The 20237-nt window shown below is 37.7% G+C and overlaps 1 protein-coding gene across 4 annotated transcripts in view; it reads right to left on the bottom strand.

Annotated features, from left to right (window-relative positions):
* apbb2b (amyloid beta (A4) precursor protein-binding, family B, member 2b) overlaps window positions 1-20237 on the bottom strand; it is a 102322-nt gene that overhangs the window by 65199 nt on the left and 16886 nt on the right. The gene's annotated exons all lie outside the window — the stretch shown is intronic.

Raw genomic sequence — 20237 nt, 5'->3', positions numbered from 1 at the left:
GAAAAAGTTGTGAATTACTTCTGAAGAGCAGCGTGATCAGATGATCATTATCCAGAGGATGATAATGTGTAGAATGGCCATAAATTAGGTTGGTGTTGTGATCTCGTTACTTTTGAGTGTGCATGAGCAGTAGCTTGGGCAACCTGAAAAAATGCCGATATTGTTTGATTCAAACATTTAGGAACTAAACTTATGAGACAGATGTTGTTTAATTGTATTGGTGATTCCAAGTTTGTAACATAATCATAAGTGTAACGAAGTGGCTGACACAGAGGGATCCATTTGCAGTATTTTTATTAAGTGTGGTTTATTCATAAACTAATTTCGAGAGGATCACGTGCTTATAATCAACACGGCTGGCTCCTTGTTAGCTCCGTAATCAGCCCTATTAGATGATTTCGGAAGCATTATAAATAACCTGAGTTTTTCACTCCAGTTATTTTCGTCTTAAAGCTTCCCCCCCTTTCCACCCCTACATCCTCCCACTTTTTCTGATCGGGCGACACGGTGGCCCAGTGGCAAGCACTGTTGCCTCACAGCAAGAACACCGCCAGTCCAACCCATCGGGCCGGTTGGTGTTTCTGTGTGGAGTTTGCATGTTCTCCCTGTGTTCGCGTGGGTTTTCCCCGGGTTCCCCGGTTTCCTCCCACCGTCCAAAAACATAAACCATGGCCAATCGACTAAAACAAATTATCACCCAATACAACCTGAGTTTACACTTTTCACGGTGACAAGCAGGGGAGTTCTCGAGATCTACCTGACCTCGAATTCCCCTCTCGCCCTTCTAACGGGAGGGAGCCCCGGGCTCGAGGATATTACGAGCTCAGGGCTCTCTCCCGGGACAGCATGCCAAATACGCTTTATTGATTATCAGCTAAGTGTGAACTCTTGAAACACAGTTTAATAACAAATAGCACACAGATGCAATGCATGTGCGAACTCACATCAAACACAGTAGTATATGGTCATAGGGCTGGCGGCAGATAAACACAGGATGAGTATGCAGGCATGGGTGAAAGGCAGGCAGCTAATATCAAAGTCGGTGAGCAGGCTAGAGTTCAAGGCAGGCGGTGTGGATCAGAGACGGGATTCAGGCAAAGGTACAAGGCAGGCGGCAGGCAGGACAAGGTCGATAATCAAAGCAAGGTAACAACGGGGAAGCAGGCAAGGATGAGAAACGCTCAGTAGTGTTAGCCGGGGCAGAACAAGACTTCGCAATGAACTGGAGTGTGTGTGCTGCTTATATGTGTGAGCGTGGGTCATTAAATGAATGAGCTGCAGGTGTGAATGCTGTCAGTGTAAGTGGATGACTTAATGTTAGAAGTCCGGTGATGATGACCTCTGCTGGCCAGCGAGGGGAATGACTGGGACCAAGTCGGTGACAATAAGCTTGGCGAACAGTTTTGGGGAATTTGATGTTTCCCTATTTGGACAGAATGCCAAAGCATACTGGCCGAGAGGTGCTTCAATGATGGCCGCTGCGTGAAATTACTTGCCTTAAAGGGACTTTGGTGTACATAATATTATGATAGTTTTTCTGTCAAAAAATGGTAAAACAGTGACATGACTATAAACATAAAGAGATAAGTGTCATGTTTGTGTCATAGACCAAACCATGCTGTCCTTTTACACACGCAAACTTCATATTTTAATTTTTTTTTCGGTTTAATATTGTTTAATATTGTTTCAAGAGTTCACACTTAGCTGATGATTGATTATAAGCACGTTTGGCAGGCTGTCTCGGGAGAGAGCCCTGGGCTCCCTCCCATTTGCAAGGGGAGAAGAGAGCCTTGAGCTCAGGTAGATCTCGACAACTCCCCCCTTGATAAGAGCTGATGACTTAAATGAATGCTATAAAGATATATGCTGCTGGATGAGAGATTGACAGTAGTGCTAAATTTAGATTGATCAATTCACTTGTTGTGCATGTTTTTGGAATGTGGGAGGAAACCGGAGGACCTGGGGAAAACCCACGCGAGCACGGGAAGAACATGCAAACTACGCACAGAAACGACAGCCGGCCTGTTAACGGACTAGAAATGGTGACGTTCTTGCTGTGAGACAACAGTGCTAACCACTGGGCCACCATGCCGCCCTATGGAGGGAAAGGTGAAAAGGTAGGGGTGGAAGGGGGGATTCTTCAAATCGAAGATGACTGTAGTGAAAAACCCTGGCTCTTTAAAGTGGCTTAGGAATGGCCTGATTGGTGGATCATACATGCTAATGCAGAACCAGCCATGTTCAATCATGATCATGTGATACTCTCGAAATTAGTTTATGAATAAACTTCACTACGTGACGCCGAAGACGTTTTTTTTTTTATTTGTCTTTAGTCATTTAGAGAAGGGAAGGGTTTAGTTAGTGGGTGTTAAATTTGTTATTTTCTTTGATTTGGCACCTAATATTGTCCTTCCCTCTTTCAGGTTTGTTTTAATTGATTATTTTGCACACATTTGTAAATATACTTTGGGTAATTAAATCTTCTTTTTTTATTTCTTATCTTTTTTGTAAATAAAGTGACTCACTTTTTGCTCAGACCTTTGTCTGTGTTGATGTCTCAGGGGAATTTAAAAAGATATTGGGTCGTCATAATTATGTTTAGCCCTTTTTATCCTCCAAGCCACATGGGTCGTAACAGATATTCACAAACACTAATATGAATTCTATCTTTAACTTTACCTGCTCAAAGAAATCACAGTTTTTGAAAATATTGAACAAAATTCAAGTATGCTTTTTATTAAGCATCGTCGAATGGCAGGGAGCTAATTTCACTTCCAGTGAAAATCACACAGGTATGAATGATGAAAAATGTTCTCAAAAATGTGTACGATGAGGAGGAGGGAAAATTGTCCTGGTGTGCATGAACCTATAGGAACTAGTCACCAGGAACTAACTTCCCTCTACAGTACTTCCTTCGTAGCATTTACACCCCCATCCAATAGTATCTGGATGCAGCCTTTATGATGCAAGCTGAGATTGCATCACTCACCGATGCAATGTCAGACACAATGCACTCAATGGAATGAGTGACGTTACTGTGACGGGTAGGGTTAGGGGTGGGGTTAGGTGAGCGCATTAAAAAGCATTGGATGTAGCTCAAATTGCACTGCACCAAGTCTGCAGCCAGACCCCTCTCCCCACATAAGGGAGGTAAACAGAGTGACAGCAATATCAGATGCTGCATTCAACAAAATCAATCTAGAACTAAAAACCTCCCCAATTCTTGTGGTTCAAAGATACCAAAAATCATTCATTCCACCAAATGTTATACAGTAACAGTAGGAACTTTTAAAACCTCGGGTGAGAAAGCCATCGGTTCCTCAGTTGCGTATGGCCCTGCATATTCTGTTTGAAACTTTGAAGCTGTAGCTCCCATTTATTATGACAGAATAAAATTAAAAAGAGCAACTAGCACATTCTTTTTGAATTACACACATTTAAAATGACAATTACTTTAAATTGTCTTAAGCTTCGCTTATGAACTATCCCTTTAAGTGCATACAAAAATGTCTCAAGATTCAGCCAATAAAGCAGTGCAGAAGATAAAAGGCTCAGGTCTGGATCAGGAACACACATGTAGGAGCATTCTTGTCCCTTTCACAGACAAACACATGACCACAGTGTGCTGTGTGAGAGCCAGAGGCACAGCACAGGAGCTGAAATCAGCCCAAAAACCCATTTCCTGTTCCAGCAGCTCACAGGAATTGGGGGAGGGAGATGGTGGGCGTCACTAAAAACAAGTCCATCCTTCTCAGACTTGATCACTAATGCCAAACATCTGGAGTGGGCTTTCGCTCTTTTTCACACACACAAACAAACGCGCACATTCAAAGAGAATACATGCAACAAGTACAACCCCGCACCACTTTGGATAATGTTTCAGTGATGTCATCATGATGGTGGTGACATTCCACAGCTCTGGACTAGTAATGCTAGTAATAAGCAGACACTCGATATCCCACATAGTCACTTCATTTAGTTTTTTTATATTCTATAATTAATTTGGTGGTGGGGAATAAACTTATGAATACTTTAAAGTGTCTGGCAGCAGAAGTGTATACTGGCCTGACTGAGTTATAGACTTGGTCAATCCCATTTGTATGAGCAAAAAATAATAGCTTGACCTCTAGTTGATCATAAGGAAAAGTGTCAGAATGTAGATTTTTCTGAATAATCATCAGTTGAACTGCATCCCCATCATCACAAATACTGCAGACCAATTAGAAACCAGATGGAGCCAAGATTCTCACAGAAATCCGTCAAGTTTAGTGAAGGAAAAATCATGATTTAGGGTTACATTCATTATGGGAGCATGCAAGAGATCTGCAGAGTGGATGGCAACATCAACCACCTGAACAAATCAAAGTTCCAGAAAACAAAGAAGGTTAAGGTGCTCCAGGATTGGCCAGCCCATTCACCAGATGCGAAAATTATTAAGCATATCTGGAGCAAGTTGAAGGAGGAGGCATTGAAGATGAATCCAATGAATCTTGATGAACTTGGAGTGCTGCAAGAACGCTTTCTTTGCCATTCCAGATGACTTTATTAATAAGTTATTTGAGTCATTGCAGAGATGTATGGATGCAGTCGTCCAAGCTCACGAGAGTTATAAACAATATTAATTCTTTTCCACTGCACCATGACTTGGTATATTCTATACAGTGCATTATATCTGTTAAGTGACAAGACTTTTGTTTAAGCAAAGTCAGACCTTACTGTCCTAGGTAAATAATTAAAAATCAAGGCAAGCTCATGTTTTATTTTGGTAAAATAAGTGTAATCTAGAGCAGTGGTTCCCAAAGTGGGGGTCGGGACCCCCCAAGGGGTCGCGGGGCAATGAAGGGGGGGTCGCCTGGTGATTTCCAAAAATCGATTTATTTTTATTAAACCATAAGAATTAACATATTTTATCCATAACTATACTGAAAATAAAAATAGTCGTTTATAGTTACTATATACTATATAGTTACTATAGTAGCTTATAGTTACTAGTTCTATTGGATTGCGACCCCTGGGGTAATTACATTATATTAAAGGCAGCAATAGCGTCAGATGCATTTTGATTTTATAACATCAGGTTATACTTTCTGGCACATTTAAAGCACTGACACAAATTTAATTGGTGTGTCTGCGTCATTGCATGCAAGGTTTCTGTATTTATAACCACCTTAGAGGATATTGGGGGTCGCGAGTCACTGGCATTGTTATTTTGGGGGTCGCGGGCTGAAAAGTTTGGGAACCCCTGATCTAGAGGCCTTTCCCTTTCATATACAGTAAGCTATTTCTGATAGGAAATGACCAACTAGAAGTTAAGTTATTACTTCTTGTTCCTAAAACATGAATAGGTGATAAGATTTTTGTCAGGTAGTGTATGATATACCACTTAGTTTTAGGTTTGATATAAGGTCTCACTCAAATGTTTGTGGTTAGTACATTTTAAAGAAATTCTGCTTAATTAAAAGATGAATTTTCAGGAGCAACTGCTCTAGGCTTTGGTGTCACGTGATCCTTCAAAAATCGTCATAATATGCTGATTTGCTGCTTAATATTTTTGTTGAAACTGCTGCTTTTTTATTGATGAATAGAAAGTGCTGTCATACAGCATTTTGTAGCAATGCACATTGTAAAAATTATCCATTAATTAACACTTGTGTTTAGCTTGTGATTAATGAGTGTGTTCTGTATATTTACCCTTTAAAGGGCTCCTATTATGCCCCTTTTTGGTGTCTACAAACTGTGTCTGTGTCTTACAGGTCTGTGAAAATACCCATCAGATCATTTATTATAACCTGCTAAGAATGTAATTTTTTAGGTCAGAGGGAAATAAACAGTAAAATGACAGAAAAGAACCAGTCACAGATTTCACAGTAAGTATGTACCAGGATGTTTCCGAGTGGTTATGTGATGCCTTTGTTGTGAAGTAGTGCTGCACAATATTTCGTTTTAGCATTAGTATCGCAATGTGCATATCCACAATGGTCACATCACTGGATTTGCAATGTCAAGCATGGCTTAGAGCAGAGGTCACCAATCTTGGTCCTGGAGGGCCGGTGTCCCTCCAGGGTTTAGCTCCAACTTGCCTCAACACACCTGCCTGGTTGTTTCAAGTATACCTAGTAAGGCCTTGATTAGCTTGTTCAGCTGTGTTTGATTAGGGTTGGAGCTAAAATCTGCTGGACACCGGCCCTCCAGGAACAAGTTGGGTGACCACTGGCTTAGAGAGTTGGCTTTGGAGATTTTTAGGAAAGTTTATTGCATTCGTTTAGCTTTTTGCCTGTTAAAAATATCAAGTGAGTTTACAGCAAACAGGCACAAGTAACCATAGCATTTGTAGCTTTAACAAAGACTAGTTCAATTAATTTTACAGTGAAGACTGCAACGTGACATTTTACTTTAGATTTTTAAATTTTTGTGTTCAACTGCCATTAAGATTTGCCAGACAGATATGAAGCACTTTTATATCATTTGTATGTTTCCCCCCTAAAAATCTAGTTTAAATTTCAATTTAATAATTATGCAGACACTCTCCACTACAAATCACCCAAAACCATCTAAAATTGGGAATTCTTCCCAAAAAAAGTTATTCAATCTATCTGGTGAAATATATATCATTTCGCAATGTATATTGTTGAAAAATAAAGTATTGCAATGAGTTTAACATTTCACTGATTTTGTATGTTTACTCACAGCAAATCACAGGATGATCAACTAAATATATGCTTCATGGGGATCTATTTTTTTACTGTATAAAATAAACAAGATTAAATGTCCACAAACAGGGACTCTTATCGTGTGATTGAAGCATCCTCGTTTATAGTTGTACATGACACTATGCTCTGGTGAATCCAGGGGTTATTACTTAAATAGCGCTTTTATGGTCTTTTCTTTATTCAAGAATATTAGATGTTGTGGAGACATTTACATCAGGCATATATTGTAAAATGTACTGTACCCAGTAGTTTAAAGTAACTAATTACAAATACTCAAATTACTGTAATTGAGTAGTTTTTCTCAGGAATTGTATTTAAGTTTTAAAAATGTGTACTTTTACTTTTCCTTGGGTACATTTTTAGTGCTGTATTGGTACTTTTACTCCACTGTTTTCCTTTAACCTGCAGTCACTACTTTTCTTGTCTATGGGGTTTGGAAAATTCAGTCCTGTAATTCCTGTCTAATCAAATCGCACATAGAAGGTAAAATCACATCATAATGAACTACCTCAAGACATGGGCGATTTATAATTGCAGCAAACTGTTTGGAAGCATTAAAAGTGTCCAAGATGGTGTCCAAAATCTTAACACGCATTGACCCATAGATGCATGTCACTGATGAGAAAATGGATGGAGAAGAACGGATGTTTACTCAGTGATGACCGAAATGGCCTTAAACATCCAGCAGGCACGAGACTTCAACATGACGTCAGATTGACATTGTGCCCTAACGTCATGGGGAAGTTGCATTTTGTTTGGAAATGAAAATCAGGTTGACGTCAGACCAACATCAATGTCCAACGTCCAACCTAAAACCAACGTCTAATAATGTTACAGCTTAATATTATGTGGACATTGTCACTATGACGTCTATCAGATGTTGGATTTTGGTTGCCATACCTGATGAATAAATGTCAGTACTTGACGTCAATATGACGTTGGTTTAAGATGTTGGCTCAACGTTGGAATTTGGTCACTTTCTAACAACCTAAAATCAACCAAATATCAATGTCATTTGATGTTATTACTGGACAATAAAATAACGTTAGCTAGACAATGAATTTGTCACCTGATATCGCAACCTAAATCTAATCTAATATAAAAATCTTATGATGTTGTGCACCTGCTGGGAAACAACTAAATGCACTACAGAATATTACGATTACACACACATGCACAAATTTCATGTAAACGCATCAGCTTTTTACAAAGTAATACTCACTACTCTTGAGTACTTTCTAAATGTCTACATTTTACTTACACTTTGGGCAATATTTACAACAGATATTTTTAATCTACTTGCACTACATTTAAAGACAAGTAATGGTACTTTTACTTAAGTATGATTTTCCAGTACACTTTTCACCACTGATTGTAGCAAACGTTTTTTGTGCTCCTTCAAAAATATAAGTGCAGGATGCCGGTCACAGATGCCGAACAATGAAAGGAGCGGATGGGCCACAATAAACATGACTTACAAGCTATTAGAGCAACATCACACTCACACATACACACACAACAAGGAGGTCAAGCGGAACTTCAGCTAGACACAACAAAGTGTGTGAGAAAAAGAGTTGGTCAGATGCATAGTGTTTGAGTGTGTGTACAAAAATAAGTGTGTTCTATAATAACCAACAGGATGAGCCCATTGTTCCCAGTTTTTCCTCTGAAAAACAGTTCAACTACATGCAAAGAATGTGTATGCTCACCCATGGACATAAAGCCAAAATTACACATTGACAAATCACAGAAAAGTGTTGATATTACATAACCAGCTTACACAGGGCTTATCTTTTCCTTTCTCTCTATTTCATTCTGTGAAACTCTGTAACTCCTGATCAGACTGTGCAGCAATATATTAATACGAATACCCATTAAAACCAACAATCTGTAGTTTAAAAAGCCTTTGGCCAACAGATTTTCAGACCACTCTGAAGGTTATTTAAAGAGGGAGTGTGGTAAACAACATACAACTGCCTAAGGGTGCATTTCCCAAACATTCAGTCATTAACAACATAGTATAACGAGTCAGTGTTTCATCATGAAGTTGTGTGGTTGGAGCTACAGCTCTTAAACCGTGATAAAAGCAGAGATTCTTGTTAGTATGCCATGTGGGTGGACCTTGTATTTTAGACTAATAACAATGCAAACAGCAAACAGTATGTAATGTTTTGTAGTATACAGTATGAGTGTATAAATCTAGAATAGGGCTAAAACTTTTAATTGAACTATTCCATTTAATCGATCACAAAAAAATATTGATAAAATATTCTAAATATTGTTTTAAAAACATTCCATTTAAGGCATCACTTCCTGAAGTGTAGTTGTTTGATGGCAAGAAGCCATGGTATCAACAGATCAACAGACCAGGGAGAAAAGCGACAGAGTGAAAGAAAAAGTACGACAGCCAGAGTAAATGACAGAAATTATCTCAAGTGTAGCATGAGATGAAAATCCATTTGCATGCAAGTGCCATGCCAGTTTGGTTAAAGATCATATAGCCAGTATATAGCCAGCCAATGTTAACTTTTTCCCCTTCCTTTGCGCTGTGTTCATGCAGGCGATAACATTATGTTAGCGAGCTAATCTAACGTTATAAAGCCTTTATTTCTTCAGTGCTGTTGCATGTCAAGTATAAATTATAGTTACAGCATTGACATCACAATGCGATCATTCGCAATAGTCCGTCGTGAGTATATGCAATGATGAGTTTTGCAAGTGTTTTCTAAAGCCTGTGAATGTGAGTGTTTAAAAACCATTCAGGCATAATAAAATGTACAGTTTGTAACTTTTAAAATTGATTGCACAGTAGGTAGCACGTTTCCGCTTTTTTTTCCGCTGTGGCGACCTCAGATTAATAAAGGGACTAAAGCTAAAAAGAAAATAAATGAATGCATGTTTATAAAATGAAGACTATGCAGTATTATTTTACATTTGATTATTCAATTAAAATCAAATATATAATGAAATTGAATAGAATTCTACTCTTCGGAAAACAATAAAACAATGTTTATATTGAATTCATCTATGCTTCAGATTTTTATATTTTATGTACTCCCTTACAGAATCTTCCCAAATCAATCTAAAATGATAGATTCTTTACAGACATTTATTGAACTCATATAGTGAAATTGTATTTATATCACAACATATATCTCGCAGTATAAAAAATGTGTAATATTTTGAATATATTCCAGCTTAGGTTAAACACCAGAAATCTACCAACCACAAAAGCTGCAGTCACACTAGAGTTTGAGCACAGTGCTGCAAAAAGGGGCAAAATTAAACAAGATGATTAGACATTAAAAGTTAGCGATTGCTCCATATTTTGAATTCCTGTACAATTGACCCTCAATTGGTCTCACGCAGTCAAGTAATATGATTTTGCAGGTCAAAGTTCACCAAGCTTGAACTTTGCACCGCAGCGATCTTCGAAACTTGACGCATAACCAGCGTTTCTGGTCTGACGCATTTGCGTGCGTATGAATGGAAGTCTATGGGGAGAAAAGTCCAGTGTGACCACAGCTTAACATTATACTCCAATGTAAAGTTTTAAAGCCTTTATTTCTTCTGCACTGTTGCATGTCAAGTCTAAACACAAACATTACAATCTAATGTAAATTTATAAAGCTTTTATTTCTTCGACACAGTGATGAACATTACAGTTGTCACGCCTGGGCTCAATCAAGAAGGCAAGAATCGCAGGAGTTAACAAAAACACAAAGATTTATTAAAAACCACTCACATAGGAAACACAGGAGACTCAGGACCGACAACAGACATCAACTGAGACAATACCAGTCAAAGACTGAACCAAACAGTATAAATACCAAACCCAAAGGGGTATGAATACACTGAAGATGATTAAACAGATGGTATACAGGGGTGAGACACAGGTGGAAGTGATGAACATTAACACATGGCGGGAACTAGAACAAAGGAGCACATGGGGAAGGTCACATGATAAAAACAAACACACATGGAAAAACAGGACCTGACAACAGTCTAATGTAATGTTAAACACCTTTATCATTTTTGTGAACAACAGACTTTAAAGTTCCTCTTTTTTAGAATGGATAATACTCTAATAAGTACTGCAGGATTCTCCTGAAAGTTCCAGTCAAAAACAGAATTCAGATTTTTTATGAACGTTATTTATGGAAGGTGGACACTGCCTCTAAAGACATTTAAAAATATAAATATAATGAATACAGATACATTAAACAGAAATAATGTTCCCTAGTCAATTTATTTAAATACCCCACAATGCTTTAAAATTACAACTGCATTTTGGTATATTGTAGTTTTATCTATCAAAACTATTTTTCATCTAAATCTCACTTGATGGTACAATTCATTTTCGAAATAGCTGAAAATTCCAGAAACTTTACAAAAAATGTTTTTATTTTATGTATTTATTTGATTAGCTCATTATATTTATTGTAATCAAGCAACAATTAAGCAGTGTGTGTACACATTTATTATATATGTGCATGTGTGTCTGTGTAAGATTGACTCTAATACACTTTACTGCTCTTTTCTGATTAATCAGTTAATCGATTAATTATAGTGGTTGATTAGTCAAGGTGGGAGACTGGAAGAATTTGACTTAGCTCCCAATCCAAGTCTGAATTAGATGAATTGGGTCCTTGACATTGCTAAACAATGACATTGCCCACTACATCTAAATACTAGGAATTCATAATTGCTAGAAATCCATGTTTGATATAAATGACCACTATCAAAAAATTGGAGCACTGTATCAACCATGTAGCGTCACCCTGGAAAACCACCCAGAGCACAGCACATTAATAAAACATCTTGATAAGACAGTGAAATGTGAATATGAATTTACAGCAGCCGACATGACCGACGAGAAACAGACGCACATACACTCACACCTTTGGACCTGTCAAGTTTGAGAGCGCGCTGCTTCGAGGCATGAAAATTAGCATAAAAATTACCATCTGGATCTGACAGCCTTGACAAAACATATATACACGCACTCGCACTCAGCTAAGAAATATTGGAAATGCAGATTTACTTTCATGTGCATATGTAACCCGCGTCTCACCTCATCACTCTGTCAAAAAAAATACAAATAAACAAGATGGACGTCGACAGGGTTCATAGAAGGGAGAAGATTGAATAAGACAAGGAACTTTCTCGAAGGCTGATGTGCAGTGCTTCACATCTCTGAGAAAGACAGGCCTGCCTGACATGATTTCATTTCGGTAGAGTAAAATTTCAGCATAGTCGAAGGTCGGGCAAGGAGAGGCAGACAGAAAAATATACAAATTCATTCAGGAAAACAGAATAAGAATGTTTACTTTTCTCAGAAAAGCATGAAGAAACATAAGCCTGGCCGACTCTTAACCAACACGCCAACACAATCACTCTGAGCAAACACACTGAGGAATGTGAGTGAGTGAGTGAGTGAGTGTGTACTCAGACTCTGTCAAAACATCCACAGGAAAAAGGAAGTGATGTCAGGCTTGTCAATAAATGTGGCCTTTCATGTCAAAGGATGCTGTGAAATTTATTATCAAGTAAATCAGTTTCATTTAAGGCCAAACAAACTCAAACACGTACACCAAAGAAATCAATATATTTTTGATCATGTGTCTTTCTTTATAAAACAGAGCACATGGCTGTCTGCTTCCAACAGCAACACTGAGGAAGAAAGAAAGAGAGAAAAGGAGGGGAATAGGGAGCAAGAAATAACAATACAAGCCTGCTATTGTTAGGCTGGGATAGAAAACAGGCGTCGGGATACACACATACGCACGCAGCGGGAATGAAACAGCACTTTCATAATCCTGAGTCAAGCCCGAGGCAACTGTTGGTCAGATGAGAGGAGTGTGATAATCTTACACACGCATTAAAAATGACGGTGGGATCGTGGCTTGATTTTACACCCCCCTCCGTGGAAAGCTGGGCTGTTTAGGGATGAAAGATGAGTCTGGCTGCTCCCTCCTCGCTTTTCTAAAGTTAGTATAAGGCCAGTGTCCCGCTAGACAATTTTTAAGCCGATTTTCTGTCCTAATCTTTATTTAGACTGTTATTTGAGAGTCAGAGGGAGTCTGTCGGCGCAGTTTCTTCTCTCTGACACCATCCAAACTTTAATTCAGCAAACGCAAAGACCATAAGGCGAACGTTGATTGTGCAGAAAGGACAAGGGAACAACTTTAAAAGAGTAAATTTACTTTATGAATCGCATTATCATTCGCTCGATAGTTTATTACAATGGTTCATCCTACTGTGTATAGTAGTCCTGTTTTTATTTCACAGAGCACCACATTGATTTGATGATAAATGTTGCAGCAGCTGGACAGAAAAATTCCAGAGAAAAGCCAGAGGTGATATTTAGTCTAAAGCAGTTGAGAATGTAGATAAATACTTTTTTTTTCATCAATAAGGTAAAGTCTACCCACCACTGAAACCATTCGGGAAATGTTTAAGTAGATATACATGTGTTTTTTTTTACGTATGCTAGTTAATTTTTTTTTATATCACAAACAAATGCCATTTAAAAATTGGTTCTTGTCACATATGGGTTTAAACTATAGGTGGCATAGATGCATTTTTTTATCTAGATTAATCTCACTGTAATCTTGGAATTAAACTAGATTTATCTCATTATCAAATGCCTCATTTGAATTCTGCCAAATGCATTCAGAATATGTGTGCTACCTAAATAATGACTAAACGTAAGTCTTTGACAATGGGTTTCTCATGCCAGGTGGACCAGGGGCTCATCTCCTGTTTCCAACATGCATCACAAACTGCTTGAGAAACTCTTTTACTACAATAATTGGTAATGAAAATAAATGATGTTTAATATGATGTACTTGTGTTTACTAACTGTTTATTCAGTTAAACATGAATTTTAAACTGTAGGCCTACATAAACTCGAAACATCGATTTTTGATCACCTTTATCCGACTAAAGTCATAACTGAACTAAACAGAAATGCAAAGACATGTGGAGTATGCACATATTAGTGGCATTATTGAAGTAAATACAGCAATCAAACTATTACCGTCATGTAGAACTTTTCGCCATATTTTCCGACAAAATATACACACAGTTGGCTGTCAGACACACATACACACAGCGCAAAATGCTGAAGTTTTTTCTTTCCATTTGGTATGCGTTATTAAATTCCATAACACTCTCACTGTCTTACTCCTTATTTGCACTTATTTGCGTTTGTCACTGGGGTATCAATGAAATGTTCAGGAGTGAATGTGAAACTGCTGAACTGCAGTTAAAGTCATCCAAAATTACATTAAACTCTTACAAGAAAGCACTTCACGTAAACACCTCAATTATATTATTGTCTATTAAGGCAAATAACTAGATTGCAGATGTCCATGTAAACGTAGTCAGTAGTGTCTTCGAAGTAAGTGAAAGATCCAGATCCTGCTGATTTGATTCAGAAGGGCACTTTTTTTGTCAGACGGCTCACCGGTTTGACTTTCAGTCACCGTCATTCATTTAAAAAGCACCCGGTCCACTTTTTTGTATATGATTTACTCGAACACATAAACTCTACAGGTGCCTGATAGTTAGATGCAGTCAGATTCCCTCTAGTGAACTGCATCCATCTAAGCACGTCATGTTTGATGTGGTAATTATACAGTAGGAATAAGTTCAAAGATTGGTTCTCGCCCCCTACAGTGCAATTCGGCCAAGTATACATCTGCACCTAAATATTAAGGTGAAAGCCATCATAGTCTGCGTAGAACAGACCCAGCTCCCAACCCAACTTTTAGAATAGATTAATGGCAATACTTTTTTTCGCCTATAAGAGTCTCGCACTAACGAAGCACGCTAACGCCAATAACAGCCCATCACTAGTTTAAACATAACCTCCTCATCAGAGCGTTAATTTAATGAGGTCAGATCTTGTGAGGGTTTGTGCTGTATGAATATGCAATATCAATTTTTTTTTATTTTAATTGAACTATTTTTATTATTAATTTTTTTCTGTTGTATCTGTATTGTCTGAAAATGTAATAAATACACTATAAAAAATAGGTTGTCTATAATGAGTGTGTTAAAAAGACTTGTAAATTAGCAGATTAATGCTGACTTTTTTTGAGTATGTTAATGTACTTCCAACTTAATCAAAATATCGTGTAGGGGCGGGGCTTTCATTTTGCACATCATTCCCTTATAGCAAACTAATGGTAAGGGGGACGTAGTTAATAATATTCATTATTGTCATCAACAGAGTAGACCGCCACTCCAAATATAAAACCAAATGGTCAGACTTTGAAGACTACCAAAACCCCTTCTTCATAAGATTAACTTGCACAGATTCATTGTTCACCTGAATAAAAACAATGTGCATAAGCAAAATAAACAATGTACATTTTGATTTCACACTGACTTTAAGTGAAGTTTCACAAACTAATTTTGAGAGGAGCATGTAATATGATTGATCGCAGCTGGTCTCTCATCTGTAATCATTAGTAAGCCAATCGGATCTTTCCAAACTGACTATAAATAGCCCGACTAACATTACTCCCTCATCTTCATTTTTTGAAGAATCCCCTCATCCACCTTTCCTCCTTTACCAGAGGAAGCTCTCAAGAACTAACTGATCTTGTACCTCCTTACATGCTCATTGACCAAGCGGGAGCCCTAAGCTCAATAATCTCCGAGCTCAGGGCTTTCTTAGGGACAGCATGCAAAACCTGCTATTATTATCAAGCAATATTTATAATATCAATATCAAGTGATATAAGGTTAAACTATTGAAATTACACTCAAAGAATCATTCAGACTCTGAGCTTTTACTGAGTTATTTAACTCATTAGAAAAGTAACTTATTATTTTGTATACACCTTGCACTATTTTCACCTGCTGACAGTTTTGCAGAAATCACTGCCAAAAATGTCCAAATGAGAGGTAAATCAACGCTTATCCCCATTATAAAGAATCATGTGTTAACAAACTCTTAAAATCACATACACAATGTTTATTATCATTAATGTTATCAGAGAAAAGCTACATATGTTGACCTGTCTGTAACTCTGAGCCCTGCAGTGTGGAATGTGTGTTTTGATGGGACATTGCATCGGCCATGAGCTACAGCCAATGAGAAGGCAAGACATAAAGGGGAGGAGTCAAAGTCCTGCAACAGAATGTCAGCAAACGTGGCTTCCGCAGGCAACAAATCTTCTTTCTTTTTCATTGCAAATCAGCTAACAGACAAGCTGAATCGCAAGCCTCTAACAGGCCACCGATTACCAATAAATCCAGTGTGAAAACTCCTGACTCACAAGCATATTTCCAATAACACTTCGCATTCAATGTGTAACCCTATCACTGGTTTATTGTGTAGTGTAGTGTTACACGCACCAGCAAGTAAATGCAACCCCAGACAGCTTTGTAAATGATGAATTGGTGTTAAATTTGTACAAATAGGAAAATGTACAATTCGTAGGAAAAGAAATCTTCATATCTCACTTAACTTATAAAACAAAGCAAGGCTCAAGAATATGGTCCCGGGCCAGCGTGAGAAATGCTCAAGGCAGCAGACAGGACTGTCAGTGGCCCAATAAGTGTCAATATACACATGCAAATGTGATCTTAAAAATTGAGAAGCAGCACAACTGATGAAAATAGGCTACCGGTGTTCTCGCAAGTCACAGCAAGCAGGTGAAAACAGCACAAAAATGAGAGGATGATCATGCGTGCATAGTGAAACACTTACTGTACAAGCTCCTGTTTCTTCATGAGCAGATCTATATTTTGATCAAGACCACTGACAATTCATACCAGTAAAAACTAAGTACTGTTTGATAACACTGTTTTTACTAATATGGTTTAATTATCATTACAATAATGTTCCTTTCAAGAGTTCACACTTAGGCCCCATTTACACTAGTGTATTTTAGTTTTAAAATGGCGTTTTAGATTTTTTTGATTATTAAAACTGATATTCAGCAAAAGATAGGGTTTGTTTCGTATTTTCACTGAAAATGAAAGGAGGCAGTAATGTTATAATCTCCGTTTTGTTATGAATACGCATACAGTGAAGATGACGTTCAAATATGCAGCACAAATCCTTAACATTTCTGCTGTTAAGTTGTTAATATCAAAATGAAAATAGCAGTTCCTTTATGTTTTTATTTTATTGTTAAGAAAGTGAAACATTGTAGCCAGGATGATGTGAATAAGGTTATACAGTACACTGTTTCCTTTGAAGATTTACCCGACATGTTCTTGGGAGACTGTTTTCCATATCAAACTTGCGAAGTCTGAACTTACAAGGAGAGGATGCAGAACTTTAACTGTGTGTAGGCTACTTAATATTGAGAAAAAGTCCCAATCAGAGAGGCGAATGTCGGCAGCCCTGCTCCGTTTTCAGATGTCTCCGTTTTGCCCCATCTTCAGCGTTTCCAAAACGCTCCGTTTTCGGCGCTCGAAAACTCGGGCGTAATGTGGACGGATGGTGTAACCGTAGCAAAACTTATGTGTTTTCAAACTAAAACGCATTAGTGTAAACAGGACCTTAGATATGCTTGACACTAGTAGCAGGTTTGGCATGCTTTCCCGGGAGAAAACCCTGAGCTCGGAGATAATTGAGCCCAGGGCACCCGCCTGGTCAATAAGCATATAAGGGGGTCCGAGATAGAGCTACACGATTCTGGCTACAATTAGAATCAAGATTTTTTTGCTTAAAATAAAGATCATGATTTTGTAACCCTTATCTATGTGTTATTGATGCGTTTTCTATTGTGTTATTTTTACAGTATTTGCTATTTTCTTATTAGGACCAGATGTCAGAAGATTTTAATTCGCTCGCAAGAGTGTATAGAAATAACAACCAGTTTTAGATAGTCAAATAAGTCAGACTCAAAGATAAAGTTGAATAACTGAGGTAAGTATATTGTTTAAGCAAGTTGGATGAGGAAAACAAAATAAAACAAATAAATAAATGTCAAAACAGTTCAGTTTGGTGACTACTAGAATAAAACAATAAAAGATATAATGAAATCACCACACTTCAGATGATAATCTCACTTCAGACAAATTCAGTTTCACAAATCATATACAATGAGGAAGAAAAATAAAAAAAAACGAAGGAAAAGATTGAATAAAAGTAGTAATTCAGAGTCCAAGTCCAATGTTCAACGCTCAAAAGTTCTTTTAGCTCCAGTTCGATGTGAAAAATCCAAAAAATCAGTCCAGATAGAGAAAAAATCCAAAATTGAATAAAAACAAAAATATGAGCGCAGTGAAAGTGCAAGAATGTTTTGTCCTACCAGTTCAATGAGCAACGGATTAATTTACTTCCAGTTATGATCTTTCAGAAGGGCGGCTCGCCATGTCCGGACCACCGAGAAAGCATCCACGGCAGGGACAGATCGGGATATTGTAGCAGAATCGAAAGGGGAAACACACGCACACACACAAAAAAAACCCGGCCAAGGAAAGATAAAGATGAACAGGGAGAATAAAGAAGAATGTGTCTCAATTAAATATAAGTTTTATGTTCTCTCGATCACATTAATGTGCTCCGCTCGCACTTCTCTCGTTTCTATCACTTGTTGTCAGCTTACTATCCTTAAAATCAGAAACTTTAGGGCTTTTCTCAGTCAATCACCCAAACAATATGATTTTTAGATCATTTGGATTATCTAAACTTCTGTTTCAAAGTGTCTAATGTCGTTCAATCTGCTCGCGCTGATTAATCAAAGTGACTCTCCGTCACCGGCAGCTCTCACACACACGCAAGGGGGCGGAGCTAACCTCCGACCTCCACCGAGTCAAAACTTACTTTATTCTCTATTTATTATTAACTTTTAAACACTATGTATATAATATAAATGAACTTTATTCAATATTTCTCCTCACAATCATAAAATAAAATGTTATAATTTAAAATAAACTATTTATAATTTGTTTAAGTGACCTAGTCAGTGAGCTGGGTTACAATTTTCTCACCATTATGTAGATTTAAAATAAAGATTAATATGAGTCGGCTATCATTATTGTTATTTCTCAAACATATTGTTTGTTATTCCTCTCTCCTGAACTTGAAAATATGATTGGCAGAATCGTAGAAATGCTGGATTAAGATCGTCCAGGGGGTTGAATCGGGATCGCCATCTTTTTTCGTTTAATTGTGCAGCTCTAGTACGAGATTAGGTAGGTCTCGAGAGCTCCTCCTGGTCAAGGAAGGGAAAGGAGGAGATGGGGTGGAAGGAGGGATTCTTTCAAAACAAAGATAAGGGGCTCTACTTTGACGGTCCATGCGTAGAGCGCAAAACGCAGGGCGCAAACGCTTTCAGGGTGTGTCAGGACGCGTTTTTGCTAATTTAAGGACGGGAAATCTGCCTTGTGCCGCGGCGCATGTTCTAAAAGGGTTGAGTTTATTTTCTTTATGAGTTATAGGTGTGTTTTGAGAATAAACCAATTAGAATGTCATCTCCCATTCCCTTTAAGAGCCAAGAGCGCATTCGCCATTTACAGGACGCAAAGTAAGTCTAAGTGGAAAAAATGAGCATTTCACAAGCAAACAGTTAACAGTTAACAGTTTTTAAACAGAAAACTGTTAAACAGAGCATCTACTGAGTGAGAATGAGAGATAATGGATCACTTTCACTTTCGCTCTTGGATAGGGAAACCTTTACGCACAGACATCAATTAGTCTATGAATAAATACTTTTGTTTGTTAAGCGCAAATATTCGTTTCAAAACTATTTATAAATTTATTTCTAATTTCCAGCAAACGAATAAATGAATAATAATAGCAAAATGTGCTCAAAAAGCAGTGGTTTTTCATATTTATGTAGGCTAGAAAATAATATGTTTTGTAATATTTTAATCCTTTATATTTATATTCTATATCTATTCTTATTATATCCTATATATATCCTTAATATTTACATATTTTCATATGTAAAGATATTTGCCTATTGCTCTCTTGTGCGTATTAAGCAGTGTGTAAGCGAGGCGCAACTTTGCGCCGGAGTTTAGACGGGGTTAGTTTTGGTCTAATGAAAAATCTATTATAGATTCTCAAAATAGCGACGCGCCAGCGGTCTACCTCAGAACGCCTTCCTTTTTAGACCAGAACGCCTATGGGCGCAAAAATGAGCGCTAATGCATTTGCTATTTAAAGAGCGTAGCGCAACACCTCAAAACGACTCTTGCACCAAGCTAAAACTACCAAAAGACTACTGCGCCACGTCTTGCGCCACACTGCGCCGGGTGTATGATAGGGCCCAAGGTACACAGTAAATTTTGCTGTGTTGAATAAACTCTTAAAGAGTTAAATTTAACACTGCACGTGAGTGTATTTGGTCCCACTCAGAATTGGTGTTAAATTAACACTTTTCATTGTGTTATATTTTCAGAGTAAAATTAACTCAATTTTGAGTTAAAATTTAACACTGGTCAACACTGAAAATTGTTAAGGTGTTTAACTCTGAACAGAAATTAACTCTGTCTGGTGTTCCTTAATTTAACACCAAACAGAAATCAACTCCGGTCAAATGTTAATAC

Source organism: Danio rerio, chromosome 1 (genome assembly GCF_049306965.1).
Source record: "Danio rerio strain Tuebingen ecotype United States chromosome 1, GRCz12tu, whole genome shotgun sequence".
In the NCBI taxonomy this organism is placed as follows: domain Eukaryota; kingdom Metazoa; phylum Chordata; class Actinopteri; order Cypriniformes; family Danionidae; genus Danio; species Danio rerio.
Note: the sequence above shows the minus strand (reverse complement) of the source record. Positions and strands in the feature narration are given on the sequence as shown.